The sequence below is a fragment of the Eleutherodactylus coqui genome, chromosome 5 (assembly GCF_035609145.1).
Source record: "Eleutherodactylus coqui strain aEleCoq1 chromosome 5, aEleCoq1.hap1, whole genome shotgun sequence".
Lineage (NCBI taxonomy): Eukaryota > Metazoa > Chordata > Amphibia > Anura > Eleutherodactylidae > Eleutherodactylus > Eleutherodactylus coqui.
This window is the reverse complement of record NC_089841.1, coordinates 32,689,753-32,702,361: the sequence shown is the minus strand read 5'-3', so window position 1 is coordinate 32,702,361 and position 12,609 is coordinate 32,689,753. Positions and strand designations below refer to the sequence as shown.

The window sequence follows — 12,609 nt, the reverse complement described above, 5'->3', positions numbered from 1 at the left end:
CGCTCTGGGTGGTGCTGTCAATGCTGGGGGAACGCTCTGGGTGGTGCTGTCACTGCTGCGGGACTCCTCTGGGGGGCGCTGTCGCTGCTGGGGGCTCATCATTACTGAGATAAGTGAGGGGGAGGCAGCGAGAGGCGAGGGCCTGTGCTAATGGTGTTTTGGGTTTATTAAATACAGTTATACATTACAATTATACATTTTTGTTATTTGAACTATAAATATCGCGAATTTAAGGCTTTTTTCTCGACGTGACATACCACCCGAGTTATGCTCCGTTTTTTGGCGAATTTTGACACACCGAGCTCAAAAGGTTGCCCATCACTGCCCTAGAGCAATAAAATAGGATCAGCCTAAGTAGACCAGTAACATTCAATATCCACAATCACTCTGCCACTACAGCATTAGCCTGTCTAGAGACTCTTAAATTTCCTAAAGTAAATGAGGAGGACAAATCTAATTTGCTAAACCCATTCACCCCTTCCGAAGTCAAACAAATACCCAATGGGAAGAGCCCAGGTCCAGATGGACTACCAATCCTATAATATAAGGCATTCTCTAAATTATCCTTCCAGTCTTTACAAAACTATACAACTCACTCTTATCAGGTGTGAATCTTCCTAAACGATCCCTAGTGGCCTTCATCACTCTAATACCGAAAGAAGGGAACGACCCAGATCAATGTAGCAATTACACACCTATATCCCTGCTAAACGCAGATCTCAAAATTTGGGCAAAACTTATAGTCCAACGCATATCTCCTTTAACCCCTTGAGTGGTGGGTTTCTTACCGCCCTGTCAGACCCACCAGGGCAGGTTTTTAAAATGGTCTAATCATTTAATTTCAAATAATTTTCCAGTCGCGTTCCAAGAGCCATAACTTGTGTTTTGCGGGACAAGTTGTACTTTTTGATGGCATCATTTTTGGGTATATATAATGTATTGCATAACTTTTGTAAAAAATTTGTAGGGAGATTGGGGGAAAAAAAAGGAATTCTGCCATTTGCTTTTTCTATTTAATTTTTACGGCGTTCAGCGTGCAGAATAAATTATGTGATATCATTATTCTCTGAGTCCCACGATTCCGGCGATACCGAGTTTATACAGTTTTTTTGGGCTTTGCTATTTTTGTACATTTAAAACTTTTTTTTTTTAAAGGTTTGCTTTTGTGTCGCCACATTCCACGAGCCGTATTAATGTTATTTCCCATTGCCAGAGCTCTAGAGGGCCTTGTTTTTTGCGGGATGAACTCCAGTCTTCATTTATCTAATTTTTTGGAACATGTAAAATTTTGATCGCTTTTTATTAGAGATGAGCGAACGAACTCGTCCGAGCTTGATACTCGTTCGAGTATTAGCGTGTTCGAGATGCTCGTTACTCGTGACGAGTACCACGCAATGTTCGAGTTACTTTCACTTTCATCTCTGAGACGTTAGTACACTTTTCTGGCCAATAGAAAGACAGGGAAGGCATTACAACTTCCCCCTGCGACGTTCAAGCCCTATACCACCCCCCTGCAGTGAGTGGCTGGCGAGATCAGGTATCACCCGAGTATATAAATCGGCCCCTCCCGCGGCTCGCCACAGATGCGTTCTGACATAGATCAGGGAAAGTGTTGTCTTGCTGGAGTTGCTATAGGGAGAGCGTTAGGAGTATTTTAGGCTTCAAGAACCCCAACGGTCCTTCTTAGGGCCACATCTAACCATGTGCAGTAGTGTGGAGGCTGCTTTTTGCAGTGTTGCACATTTTTTGTATATCGGCTGTGCAGAGCATAGCGCCCTGCAGTAATTATACATAGTCCAGGGCCAGTAGTGGTGGTGAGGCAGGGACAGAAGACATATTTATTGAATATAGGCAGTGGGCCTTTCCAAAAACATTTGGGAAAAAAAATCTATTTGGGCTGCCTGCGACTGTCCTCTGTGTACTGGGTCTGTGCTGGGGGTAGTTGTCCTAATTCATACGCAGCCAGCTAAGTGTTACAGCAGGCTTGCGCAAAATTATTTCCTGGCTCTGTGTTGGCTGTTACATCACCGCTGTATTCCAGTCCACAGTGCAACAGTCTGCAGTTATTTTACATACTCCAGGGCCAGTAGTGGTGACGCAGAGAGAGAAGACATATACAGTGTATATAGGCAGTGGGCCTTTCCAAAAACATTTGGGAAAAAAATCTATTTGGGCTGCCTGTGACCGTCCTCAGTGTACTGGGTCTGTGCTGGGGGTAGTTGTCCTAATTCATACGCAGCCAGCTAAGTGTTACAGCAGGCTTGCGCAAAATTATTTCCTGGCTCTGCTGTGCGTTCCGTAAGCGAAGTCAGCCTCCAACCACAGGCCAATAAGCGGCACATTTAATTACAGCGTTCTGTTTCTGCACTACTGGTAATACACCATGCTGAGGGGTAGGGGTAGGCCTAGAGGACGTGGAGGCCCAAGTCAGGGTGTGGGCACAGGCCGAGCTCCTGATCCAGGTGTATCGCAGAAGACTGCTGCGGGATTAGGAGAGAGGCACATTTCTGGCGTCCCCACATTCATCTCCCAATTAATGGGTCCACGCGGTAGACCTTTATTAGAAAATGAGCAGTGTGAGCAGGTCCTGTCGTGGATGGCAGAAAGTGCATCCAGCAATCTATCGAACACCCAGAGTTCTGCGCCGTCCACTGCTGCAACTCTGAATCCTCTGGCTGCTGCTTCTCCTTCCTCCCAGCCTCCTCACTCCATTACAATGACACATTCTGAGGAGCAGGCAGACTCCCAGGAACTGTTCCCAGGCCCCTGCCCAGAATGGGCAGCAAGGGTTCCGAATCCTCTCCCACTGGAGGAGTTTGTCGTGCCCGATGCCCAACCTTTTGAAAGTTCCCGGGGTCCGGGGGATGAGGCTGGGGACTTCCGGCAACTGTCTCAAGACCTTTCAGTGGGTGAGGAGGACGATGACGATGAGACACAGTTGTCTATCAGTGCGGTAGTAGTAAGGGCAGTAAGTCCGAGGGAGGAGCGCACAGAGGATTTGGAGGAAGAGCAGCAGGACGATGAGGTGACTGACCCCACCTGGTTTGCTACGCCTACTGAGGACAGGTCTTCAGAGGGGGAGGCAAGGGCCGCAGCAGGGCAGGTTGCAAGAGGCAGTGCGGTGTCCAGGGGTAGAGGCAGGGCCAGACAGAATAATCCACCAACAGTTTCCCAAAGCGCCCCCTCGCGCCATGCCACCCTGCAGAGGCCGAGGTGCTCAAAGGTCTGGCAGTTTTTCACTGAGAGTGCAGACGACCAACGAACTGTGGTGTGCAACCTGTGTCGCGCCAAGATCAGCCGTGGAGGCACCACCACCAGCCTCACCACCACCAGCATGCGCAGACATATGATGGCCAAGCACCCCACAAGGTGGGATGAAGGCCGTTCACTGCCTCCGGTTTGCACCGCTGCCTCTCCCCCTGTTCCCCAACCTGCCACTGAGATCCAACCCCCCCTCTCAGGACACAGGCACTACCGTCACCTGGCCTGCACCCACACCCTCACCTCCGCTGTCCTCGGCCCCATCCACCAATGTCTGTCAGCGCACCGTCCAGCCGTCACTAGTGCAAGTGTTGGAGCGCAAGCGCAAGTATGCCGCCACGCACCCGAACGCTCAAGCGTTAAACGTGCACATAGCCAAATTTCTCAGCCTGGAGATGCTGCTGTGTAGGGTTGTGGAAACGGAGGCTTTCAAAAGTATGATGGCGGCGGCGGCCCCGCACTACTCAGTTCCCAGTTGCCACTACTTTTCCCGATGTGCCGTCCCAGCCCTGCATGACCACGTCTCCCGCAACATTGTACGTGCCCTCACCAACGCAGTTACTGCCAAGGTCCACTTAACAACAGACACGTGGACAAGCACAGGCGGGCAGGGCCACTATATCTCCCTGACGGCACATTGGGTGAATTTAGTGGAGGCTGGGACAGAGTCAGAGCCTGGGACCGCTCACGTCCTACCCACCCCCAGAATTGCGGGCCCCAGCTCGGTGGTGGTATCTGTGGCGGTGTATGCTTCCTCCACTAAACCACCCTCCTCCGCAACCTCTGTCCCGCAATCAAGATGTGTCAGCAGCAGCACGTCGGCAGCAGTCGGTGTCACGCGGCGTGGCAGCACAGCAGTGGGCAAGCGACAGCAGGCCGTGCTGAAACTACTCAGCTCAGGAGATAAGAGGCACACGGCCCACGAACTGCTGCAGGGTCTGACAGAGCAGACCGACTGCTGGCTTGCGCCGCTGAGCCTCCAACCGGGCATGGTCGTGTGTGACAACGGCCACAACCTGGTGGCGGCTCTGCAGCTCGGGAACCTCACGCACGTGCCATGCCTGGCCCACGTCTTTAATTTGGTGGTTCAGCGCTTTCTGAAAAGCTACCCATGCTTGTCAGACCTGCTCGGAAAGGTGCGCCGGCTCTGCACACATTTGCACAAGTCCCACACGGATGCTGCCACCCTGCAACATTGGTTTCATCTGCCAGTGCACCGACTGCTGTGCGACGTGCCCACACGGTGGAACTCTACGCTCCACATGTTGGCCAGGCTCTATGAGCAGCGTAGGGCTATAGTGGAATACCAACTCCAACATGGGCGGCGCAGTGGGAGTCAGCCTCCTCAATTCTTTACAGAAGAGTGGGCCTGGTTGGCAGACATCTGCCAGGTCCTTGGAAACTTTGAGGTGTCTACCCAGATGGTGAGTGGCGATGCTGCAATCATTAGCGTCACCATTCCTCTGCTATGCCTCTTGAGAAGTTCCCTGCAAAGCATAAAGGCAGACGCTTTGCGCTCGGAAACAGAGGCGGGAGAAGACAGTATGTCGCTGGATAGTCAGAGCACCCTCCTGTGTATATCTCAGCACGTTGAGGAGGAGGAGGAGGAGCATGAGTAGGATGAGGAGGAGGGGGAAGAGACAGCTTGGCCCACTGCTGAGGGTACCTATGCTGCTTGCCTGTCATCCTTTCAGCGTGTATGGCCTGAGGAGGAGGAGGAGGATCCTGAAAGTGATCTTCCTAGTGAGGACAGCCATGTGTTGCGTACAGGTACCCTGGCACACATGGCTGACTTCATGTTAGGATGCCTTTCTCGTGACCCTCGCGTTACACGCATTCTGGCCACTACGGATTACTGGGTGTACACACTGCTCGACCCACGGTATAAGGAGAAACTTTCCACTCTCATACCCGAAGAGGAAAGGGGTTCGAGAGTGATGCTATACCACAGGACCCTGGCGGACAAACTGATGGTAAAATTCCCATCCGACAGCGCTTGTGGCAGAAGGCGCAGTTCCGAGGACCAGGTAGCAGGGGAGGCGCGGAGATCAGGCAGCATGTACAGCACAGGCAGGGGAACACTCTCCAAGGCCTTTGCCAGCTTTATAGCTCCCCAGCAAGACTGTGTCACCGCTCCCCAGTCAAGGCTGAGTCGGCAGGAGCACTGTAAAAGGATGGTGAGGGAGTACGTAGCCGATCGCACGACCATCCTCCGTGACGCCTCTGCTCCCTAAAACTACTGGGTGTCGAAGCTTGACACGTGGCCTGAACTTGCGCTGTATGCCCTGGAGGTGCTTGCTTGTCCTGCGGCTAGCGTCTTGTCAGAGAGGGTGTTTAGTGCGGCTGGGGGAATCATCACGGATAAGCGTACCCACCTGTGAACCGACAGTGCCGACAGGCTTACACTCATAAAGATGAACAAAGCCTGGATTTCCCCAGACTTCTCTTCTCCACCAGCGGACAGCAGCGGTACTTAAACAATACGTAGGCTGCACCCGCGGATGGAAGCATCGTTCTCTATCACCATCAAAACCGGGGACCTTTTAGCTTCATCAATCTGTTTATTATATTCATCCTCCTCCTCCTGCTCCTCCTCCTGAAACCTGACGTAATCACGCCGAACGGGCAATTTTTCTTAGGCCCACAAGGCTCAGTCATATTACTTTTGTAAACAATGTTTATACGTTTCAATTCTCATTAAAGCGTTGAAACTTGCACCTGAACCAATTTTTATTTTAACTGGGCTGCCTCCAGGCCTAGTTACAAATTAAGCCACATTAACCAAAGCGATTAATGGGTTTCACCTCCCCTCTTGGTTGGGCATGGGCAATTTTTATGAGGGTTAAAATTCTAAGTGCAACACCAATCGGGCCCACCCCACTTGCCCCATTGCCGGCCGTAAGAATAGACACCACACAGAGGTCTGGTTTAGTTTCTCACACGGGACATGGCTGCGGCTGTGCCCACGTCGACGCCGTACTTTTTTTACAGATTACATGAGATCTTATACACTTTGTCCCATCCCCCAGGGGGTGATGGGCTCATAACCATATATGGGAAGTCCGGATTTGCGGACTGAGACAGTGAAAATCATATAACAGTCATTATCTTGATACTGGCGCCTCTGGCTTACGTACAGAAAATCACGTATTCAATTAACTCCAGTACAAAGAATCACCCACTCCATTCTAAGAAGTCCGGATTTCGGGCCTAAGACAGTGAAAATTATGTACATTTGAACATCTTGATATGGGCTTCTAGGAAAACAGCCAAGTACATGCGTCCTTCATGTCTGGTTCGGTGGTTTTCTCTGAATTTAAAGAACATCTCTCTCAGCCTTCTAAAGCCTTGGCATATCTGATGTAAGGCGACATATAAGTTTTTTTCATTTGGAATTGAATAAAACTTGCATATAGGTATAAAAGCATAAAAAACACATATGGCAATATATATATATACCCTCACAGGGCATGGGCAATTTTTCTGAGGTACATTAGTAATGTTGGTACACCAATTTTTTTGGGCCCTCGCCTACAGTGTAATCCTAGTAATTTTTATGGGCTTCGCCTGCTCTCATGCTACAGCAAGGTGTGTGGGGTGGGCCTACACTTTTGCTACATAAATGTAACTGGGGCCTTGTCTATACTGCAACTACTGAAATGGAACTAATACTGTGCTCCCCCTATACTGCTGCTTCGGAATTGTTACTGGGGCCTGTCTTGACTGCTATACTACTGAAATGGAACTAATACTGTGCTGCTCCCCCTATACTGCTGCTTCGGAATTGTTACTGGGGCCTGTCTTGACTGCTACTACTACTGAAATGGAACTAATACTGTGCTCCCCCTATACTGCTGCTTCGGAATAGTTACTGGGGCCTGTCTTCAGTGCTACTACTACTGAAATGGAACTAATACTGTGCTCCCCCTATACTGCTGCTTCGAAATAGTTACTGGGGCCTGTCTTCAGTGCTACTATTACTGAAATGGAACTAAGACTGTGCTCCCCCTATACTGCTGCTTCGGAATTGTTACTGGGGCCTGCCTTCAGTGCTACTATTACTGAAATGGAACTAATACTGTGCTCCCCCTATAATGCTGCTAGTGATATGTTACTGGGGCCTGACCCTAATGGTACCGCTGAAATGTTACTAATTCTGGGCTCTGCCTATACCGCTGCTAATGCTATGTCATTGGGGTGTGGAAATGGAGGCTTCTCAAAGACATGATGGTGGCGAGGCCATTTCCCACCAACGCGGTTACTGTTAAGGTGCATATAACCACGGACACGTGGAGAGGACACGTAGTGCCTCAAAAACATCCCCCTCCTCCTCCAACAATAAAAACATTCTTGGCAAATACCTTTGCATTGTTCCGTCTGGTGGCAGTCCAAGAATTTCACCTTTACCGACACAACAAGAGAGCCCCCCCCCCGCCACGGCCCACTTAATCCTGGCTACATTCCTAAACCAACTAAATAAAACCGCGCTACTAGGTCCGCAGTCGCCACCACATTACCACCAACGCGGTTACTGTTAAGGTACATATTACCAGTCTGACTGGGGCATGCACTGTGGGCCGAAGCACACCTGTATTGTATGTGACGTTAGCTCTGCTGAGCAGGGCACTGCAATGGGATACATTTATGTACCGCCGATGGGTTCCAGGGAGCCACCCATGCTGTGGGTCCACAGGGACTTCACATTAGGGATTTGTACCTGCCTGTGTCTATGTATTAAAAACCCCGGTCAGGTTGGGGCATGCAGTGTGGGCCGAAGCCCACCTGCATTTAATCGGACGTTACCTCAGCTGTGATGGGCACTGCAATGGGATACATTTATGTACAGCCGGTGGGTTCCAGGGAGCCACCCATGCTGTGGGTGCACACGGAATTCCCATTGCGGAGTTGTACCTGCCTGTGACTATTTATAAAAAACCGCGGTCTGACTGGGGCATGCAGACACCTTGACAGAATGAATAGTGTGTGGCACATGGGTTCCCCATTGCTATGCCCACGTGTGCAGCTCCAGATGGAGGTGGCACAGGATTGGATTTCTCATTGCTTCTGTACAGCATTGTGGGCTATCGCCCCGCCCCTTTTAAAGAGGGTCGCTGCCTAGCCGTGCCAACCCTCTGCAGTGTGTGCCTGCTTTTCCTCTGGCAGACACACTTATAAATAGACATGAGGGTGGCGTGGCATGAGGGCAGCTGAAGGCTGGGCAGGGACAGTTTGGTGTGCGCTGTGGACACTGGGTCGTGCAGGGGGGGGGGGGTTGGTCAGCATGTAACCCAGGAGAAGTGGCAGTGGAGTGTCATGCAGGCAGTGATTGTGCTTTGTTGGAGGTAGTGTGGTGCTTAGCAAAGGTATGCCATGCTAATGAGGGCTTTTCAGAAGTAAAAGTTGTTGGGAGGGGGGGGGCCCACTCTTGCCGGTATTGTGGCTTAATAGTGGGACCTGTGAACTTGAGATGCAGCCCAACATGTAGCCCCTCGCCTGCCCTATCCGTTGCTGTGTCGTTCCCATCACTTTCTTGAATTGCCCAGATTTTCACACATGGAAACCTTAGCGAGCATCGGCGAAATACAAAAATGTTCTGGTCGCCCATTGACTTCAATGGGGTTCGTTACTTGAAACGAACCCTCGAGCATCGCGATAATTTCATCCCAAGTAACGAGCACCCGAGCATTTTGGTGCTCACTCATCTCTAGTGGTCACCTTACCCACACATCACACGCACACACGGCTCTGCTACATCCATCCTGACCCCACACATCCCTTCAGCTCACCCAGCACAGCAGATCACCCCCTGGTCATGTGACCCTTAATCCTCCCACACAGGTGATCACATGACAGTGACAACATCACAGGTCCTGGAAGCACATGGCTGCTGTCCGACTCTGCAGGTGGAGGTCTGTGTGTCCCCTCATGTCAGGTCAGTGGGGGAGGGAAAGATTAACCCCTTCAGGTCAGTGGGGGAGGATTAACCCTTCAGGACTGGTATCCTTTTGGTTGTATTTACCCGGGTGAGTATAATATCCACCCCAGAGCCCCGACCAGGGTCCTTTTCTTAAACCTGCCTTCTTTTTACGTGATTGTGACAGTTTTTGTGAGGTGAATGCGTTACATGGCGGTACGGGCGAATATCAGACAGTAAAGATTAATTACCGCAGTCATGTGACCCCCTGCCGGCATACGATTACAGCGCGATGCTTTACTGACACATCGGAAATAACGGAGGAGAGTCTTGCCGACCTGCAGAAGTACAGAACGCGCAGCAGTTGTTGTCGCAGCGTCGCTACAAGAGATAAATCGCCGTATAAACGCCGCGCCATAAATAACGGCTTCCGTTTCCGTGTCAGTTCTGTCCTCGTTGAGCGCACATAATCCGCCGTGTAAATCCGCCGGGCGCTGCGGTGATATTAGAGGAACGTCACTTCTCTTACTTGTAGGTTTAGATGTTTTTGTCCCCATAAATATATTTGGTGCAGAACTTTAACCCCTTAGAGCCCTCTTACACCGCGCGATTATCATTCAGGCGGTCGATGGATCGTGGGGATCTGTTCCATGTAAATGGCGGCAGCGACAGAACGGCGGACGATTAATTCATCATTCAGGTTCTACGGACAGAAATATCAGCCGCCGTCCGTCCCGCGTGCGCGATGAGCGACGCCTGTTCACTGGGAATGGAGGTGGGTGGGATGACCCCCAGCGCTCCGCCACCCCTCACTGAGCGATGCTCCTACGTGAAGCTCCAACAGTCGTCCGTGTAAAAGGGCCCTCAATGACGCGACTAATTTATACTAATTAGTGCAGAGGGGCGGAGAGGAGGCAGAAAGGGAGTGGGAGCTCAGTTCCTGCTCCTGGCTCTTCCATCCTCCTCCCTCTGCAGAGAGAGACAACGTATATCGGCTCGGCGTGAAAACCGAGCCGATATATGTTCGTGTGAATCCAGCCTCAGGCACATTACTCGAGCGAGTAGTGCCTTAGCCGAGTATCTCACCGCTCGTCTCTAGAGACTCGGGGGCCGGCGCGGGTGACAGGTGAGTTGCAGCGGGGAGTGGGGGGAAGAGAGGGAGAGAGAGAGAGAGAGATCTCCCCGCCGCTCCCGCTCCAGTAATGTGCCTTAGCGAGTATACTCGCTCATCTCTAGTCCTAATAATTACTGTCTGGCCCCGGGGCTTTATGTCTTTTGGAATTATTTATAACTTTTACAATTTCCTGGGATACAATGGGGGAGTTTACCTTATCCAGCTGTTCTTTTAGTGTTGGGAGCCGCACTGATGAGAGGAACCCATCTATACCCTCTTTATCGGGATGTGAAAGGGACCGGTCCTTTTTGAGGTTATATAGTGTAGCGTAGAATTTCCTGAGGATTTCGTCTATTTCTAAGGGTTGTTTGCTTTGTATCCGGATGTGGGATCTATCAGACAGAACTTTTGATTTTATTCTTTTTTTGTTTAACTCTATTGGCCATAAAACAAGTAAACTTATTGTTGGCTATGTAGTATGTGGCCCTCAGAGATTTCACATTTTTTTCATGTTTATGTACGTGAGTGACTATTTTTCAAATTTAATCTTGTTTTCAGTTCATTATGTAGGGAGGTTGTAGGGTGTTCATTGTGTAGGGAGGTTGTAGGGTGTTCATTATGTAGGGAGGTTGTAGGGTGTTCATTGTGTAGGGAGGTTGTAGGGTGTTCATTGTGTAGGGAGGTTGTTGGGTGTTCATTGTGTAGGGAGGTTGTTGGGTGTTCATTGTGTAGGGAGGTTGTAGCGTGTTCATTGTGTAGGGAGGTTGTAGGGTGTTCATTGTGTAGGGAGGTTGTTGGGTGTTCATTGTGTAGGGAGGTTGTAGGGTGTTCATTATGTAGGGAGGTTGTAGGGTGTTCATTGTGTAGGGAGGTTGTAGGGTGTTCATTGTGTAGGGAGGTTGTTGGGTGTTCATTGTGTAGGGAGGTTGTAGCGTGTTCATTGTGTAGGGAGGTTGTAGGGTGTTCATTGTGTAGGGAGGTTGTAGGGTGTTCATTGTGTAGGGAGGTTGTAGGGTGTTCATTGTGTAGGGAGGTTGTTGGGTGTTCATTGTGTAGGGAGCCTGTAGGGTGTTCGTTGTGTAGGGAGGTTGTAGCGTGTTCATTGTGTAGGGAGGTTGTTGGGTGTTCGTTGTGTAGGGAGGTTGTTGGGTGTTCATTGTGTAGGGAGGTTGTTGGGTGTTCGTTGTGTAGGGAGGTTGTTGGGTGTTCGTTGTGTAGGGAGGTTGTAGGGTGTTCGTTGTGTAGGGAGGTTGTAGGGTGTTCGTTGTGTAGGGAGGTTGCGGGGTGTTCGTTGCGTAGGGAGGTTGTGGGGTGTTCGTTGCGTAGGGAGGTTGCGGGGTGTTCGTTGCGTAGGGAGGTTGCGGGGTGTTCGTTGCGCAGGGAGGTTGCGGGGTGTTCGTTGCGCAGGGAGGTTGCGGGGAGTACGTTGCGCAGGGAGGTTGCGGGGAGTACGTTGCGCAGGGAGGTTGCGGGGAGTACGTTGCGCAGGGAGGTTGCGGGGAGTTCGTTGCGCAGGGAGGTTGCGGGGAGTTCGTCGCGCAGGGAGGTTGCGGGGAGTTCGTCGCGCAGGGAGGTTGCGGGGTGTTCGTCACGCAGGGAGGTTGCGGGGTGTTCGTCGCGCAGGGAGGTTGCGGGGTGTTCGTGGCGCAGGGAGGTTGCGGGTGTTTTGCATGTTTTTTTCTACGTTTGTCAGTTGTAGCATGGTGTCTTTCAAAAGTTTGTTTTTCTCCTGTTTACATATAGAGCTCTGTTGGATTATAATACCCCTGATTACAGGTTTATGTGCATTCCATAGTGTGAATTGACACATCTCGGAAGAGTCGTTGAGGTTGAAGTATTCCTCCAGCACATCACGCACCCTCTTCTTATATTTTGGTAATCTCATCAGAGATGTATTGTTCCTCCAGTCCCTGAAAGCGGGGAACTGAGTCCCCACCTGCATGAGCAGAGAGTCAGCTGTCGTGGATAACCTTTTGGGGTCCACGGAATAATCAATGGGAACGTTTGCACCCTTCCTGATTAATGCTAAGAGGTTGTGCACACAGAGAAGAAATCACACCGACACGGAGGTCCAGCGTATGAAAGCTTCCTCATTTCTGCTTTATTAGTGGGCAAGTAGCCCCTTTTGTAGCATTAAAGGGGTTGTCCCGAGGCAGCAAGTGGGGTTATACACTTCTGTATGGCCATATTAATGCACTTTGTAATATACATCGTGCATTAAATATGTGCCATACAGAAGTTATACACTCACCTTCCCTGCGCTGGCGTCCCCGTCTCCATGGCTCCGTCTAATTTCAGCGTCTAATCGCCCGATTAGACG

The 12,609-nt window shown here is 50.6% G+C and overlaps 1 protein-coding gene across 3 annotated transcripts in view; it reads left to right on the top strand.

The window, feature by feature from the left end:
* LOC136629139 (oocyte zinc finger protein XlCOF6-like) overlaps nt 1-12,609 on the top strand; it is a 913,937-nt gene that overhangs the window by 880,403 nt on the left and 20,925 nt on the right. Inside the window, exons 1-2 of one of the 3 annotated variants that reach the window (XM_066605287.1) lie at nt 9,126-9,193; nt 9,227-9,284. The exons of the other annotated variants lie outside the window; for them this stretch is intronic. The gene's annotated coding sequence lies outside the window, so the exon portion shown is untranslated. Of the gene's footprint in view, nt 1-9,125; nt 9,194-9,226; nt 9,285-12,609 lie in introns of those variants that run through there. 3 annotated transcript variants of the gene reach the window in all.